The sequence below is a fragment of the Phalaenopsis equestris genome, unplaced genomic scaffold, assembly GCF_001263595.1.
Source record: "Phalaenopsis equestris unplaced genomic scaffold, ASM126359v1 Scaffold000002, whole genome shotgun sequence".
Classification (NCBI taxonomy): Eukaryota; Viridiplantae; Streptophyta; class Magnoliopsida; order Asparagales; family Orchidaceae; genus Phalaenopsis; species Phalaenopsis equestris.
This window is the reverse complement of record NW_018164444.1, coordinates 25,061,374-25,065,407: the sequence shown is the minus strand read 5'-3', so window position 1 is coordinate 25,065,407 and position 4,034 is coordinate 25,061,374.

The window sequence follows — 4,034 nt, the reverse complement described above, 5'->3', positions numbered from 1 at the left end:
TTAAATACTCGCAACCTACTACCTCTATGCATTATATAAGTAGATAGTTGCCAGGTGTTTAATTGCATTACTCATTTGCCTTCTTAATCCAATCAAGTGTAACATAAAAAATTTTGCGCACACCAGAGATTAATTACAGCTTTACAATGTGGTGATAGGGCGCCTATTTTCTTGACAATAGTTTATTTTTTCAATTAGAACTCGTTCAAGATCATTTAATTAACTAATTGAACAAATACGAATATTTTTTATACATGTTCCATTCATAAATTAATATGTTTGAATGCTTGGTGCCTCATTAATTTATAAATAATATTATCTACAACTCTTGAACAAGCTCCTTAAAAAGTTTGATTAAGTTTTGATAATATGCTCATTTATGATGGATTATAAATTTATGTAATATATGGTTATTTGGAAGTCATATTTTTTCTATATTAGGTTGCTTTTGTTCATAAACACAAGCTACTAGTTTATGCATGTTAAAATGATTGTTTATTCAATAGTTCATTGAATTAAAATCTCATTTTTTAAATACAAAAAATGCTCCTTAATCGACTTCTTAATGCTACTTGATAGTGTTGTTATTTAATAGGCTCAATAAAGTTTGATTGGTAGTTAACAAGCCAAGTTCAAACAACCAAATTTTTAAATAAATAGAGCAAGAACACTGCTATAAATACTCAAATGAAGCTCATACCCTATAGGATTCTTATAATGATCTCAAGCCTAAGCAAGTTATTATCAGGATCAACTCAATTTATTTGCAGTCTGCTTAAGTGATAGGAGATCGAGACCCCAATATCGAGTCATTCAGTCCGTAAGTGATGGGAGATCGAGACCCCAATATCGAGTCATTCAGTCCGACTCTTCAATTATCATTCAAAGTTTTCCTTGGAAAGACCCTTAAGTTTCTTAGCTCTCCCACTTGACAAGGGGCTTAAAAAGGTTTCCTATTCATATTTCCTCGGATATCCTTATAGATTCCCTCTATTTTTCCCCCTACCACTCTCTCAAGAAGCTTAAGAATACAATCAGCTGAAGGTGACTCCTTAGGAATATTAACTATTGATCTAGTTTGACATTTATAGGATGCGTAGGGAATCACCAAGCAGTTATGCCCTAATATTAATGGCAAAAATCAAGGTTGTTATCAATACCGATCGAGCTCAAATAGTCATAAATTTAAATAAATTGAGCTTGAAAATTACTACAAATACTCAAATGGAGTCCGAACGTGAGCTCAAACCTAACAAGGTTTTTACAAACAAGCTCTAGCCAGTAAGCTATTATTAAAATCAACATAACTTATTTCCACCCTTATATGGTGTGAGATCGAGGACCCAACATCATAGTCACTCAGCTGACAATCAACTATCCTCCAGATTTTCCCTTAGAAAATCCCTTGAGATAAGACCAAGATGCCCCACTTGATAAAGGGCTTAAAAATACTTCCTTATACGAACATCACTACTCAAATCTACTTGTGGTTTCTCTTTTCTTTCTCCTTTACTACTCTCTCAAGAAATATAACAATGCAGTCAATTGAACATGAATACATAGAAATATTAACTATTAATCTATTCCAATATCTACAGGATGGCAATCACCAAATAATTGTGCACTAATCTTAATGGCCAAAATCAAGGAGGTTGTTAAAACTGATTGAGCTCAAATATTCATAATTTTAAATAAACTGAGCTTGAATTTTTCTACAAATACTCAAATTAAGTTCAAACTTGAGCTCAAACACCGCGGTGTTTCTATAAAAGAGCTCAAGCCTGAGCAAGCTATTAAGACAATCAACTCAACCATATGTGGCAGAAGCTTGAAGCCCCAACATCACAGTTAGTTAATTCTACCCTTCAAATATCCTTTAGGGTTTCCCTTAGAAAGAACCTCGAGAAGATCCCCAACTCCCTCACTTAACAAAGGGTTTAAAAATTTTGATGATTTGTAAGTACTTGGATCTCCTTGTGGATTCCCTCAATTCTATCATCTTACCATTCTTTCAAGAAATTCAAATATGCAGAGTTAAAAGTGAATCCTTAGGAATATTAACTATGAGTAAAAGCCCAAAGTAGTCCCCCCGACTATTAACAAGTATCCAATTTAGTCCCAGAGTTTTAAGATGGTCCAATTTAGTCCCAAACTATTAAAAGTTGCTCTAAATTGGTTCTAAATCATATTTTCCGTTAAATTTAACGGTGACCAATATGAATTAAAGGGTATTTCATCTTTTATGTAACTATTTATAAATATATCTAGCATAAAAATTATTGCATACATTGTTTGGTTGGCTTTAGGCTAAATCTTGCTTAAAACTTAATTATAAAAAGCAAACATCACAAAATCTGAAAATCTCATATCTGCACCATTTTCTTCTTTTAAATTCGATTAAATAATTTATTTTGTCATATATATTACATTTTTCTTCTTCGGCGAATTACTCATCTGTGCAAGCTTATAGTGTCGTATTTACCTAACTGAAATCGCAGCTTCTCCAGGTCGAACCAGCGTAGTTCGAAGCCATCTCTCTTTACAATGAACAATGGTCAAGGGGGATGCGCAAGCGCTGGGATGGATACGAAGCCTTGTCGTCGACGCAAGACCCACAAATGGAGGCAAAGAGATGCTTCTTCATTGAGTGGAGAAGCAGCGAATGAGTACTCGAGTTGAGTTACTTGCTCCGTCGATGGTGAAACAAAAGGTGAGAATCTGCGCTCAGATAGAGATGAAGATTTGTCATCGATGCAAGCAACATTAATGGAGATGGAGATTGCTGTCAAGTGAAGAAGAAGTGAATGAGTACGCACCTTGAGTTGCTTGCTCAGTTAATGGTGAAATAGAAGGGGAGAAGCCGCACAAGCGGAGCAGTAAGGATTTAGGTTTAAAGTGAGATTGTTTTCTGTATGAATCCTCCAATGAGAACCGGCGAGTTTTTCCTGTGTTTAATTCATGAATTTTGCAAACAGACGGAATTATCCTTCAAAATGTGAAAGGAAATGTTAATAGTTGGGGAGTAAATTGGAGCCTTTTAAAACTCGAGGAATAATTTGGACACTTCTTAAAAGCCGGGGGACTATTTTGGATTTTTTTCTCTATTAACTATTAATTAGTTTTGATATTTATAAGAAGCCTAGGCAATCACCATATAGTTGTTCACAAATCTTGATGGACAAAATCAAGGTTGTTGCCCTATTCTTCTCAGCTATCCTCTGAGGTTTCCTTTAGAAAGACCCTTGAAATAATCCTTAACCCCCTCACTTGAAAAAGAGCTTAAAAAGGTATCCCAATCTGTACTTCCTCAGATCTCTTTGTGGATTCCCTCTATTTTGTCCTTTACCACTCTCTCAAAAAATCCAAGAATGTAGTCAGTTGAAGGTGACCTCTCATGAGCATTAAATATTAATCTATTATGATATCTAGAAGACTTGCGGGCAATTGCCAAGCAGTTGTGCACTAATCTTAGTCAACACCGATTGAACTCAAAGAGTCCAAATTTTGAACACTACCACATACTTCAATGAAGTTCAAACTTGAGCTCAAACCCTACAAGGTTTTTACAAATGAACTTAAGCCCAACAAAGTTAATCTTAGGATCAAATCAATTTATTTGCAACCTTATGTGGTAGGAGATTGAGGCCCCAACATCACAAGCACTCAGTTGGACTCCATAGCTATCCTTTAAGTTTTCTCTTGGGAAGGCCCTCGAGATAATCCTTAAATCCCCCACTTGACAAGAGGCTTAAAAAGCATTCATAATTCGTACATCCTCAGATCTCCTTTTCGATTCTCCAAGTTTTGTCCTCTACCACTATCTCAAGAATAAAAAAAATACAGTCAATTAAAGGAGACTCCATAAATATTAACTATTAATCCATTCTATAAGATACGTGGGCAATTAACAAACAGTTGTGCACTAATATTGATGGTCAAAATCTAGGTTGTTGTCTATATAATTGAGCATATGATTTGATTATATGCTTGTTCTTGGCCACCACACCCCCCCCCCCCAGCTAAGGTGACACGAA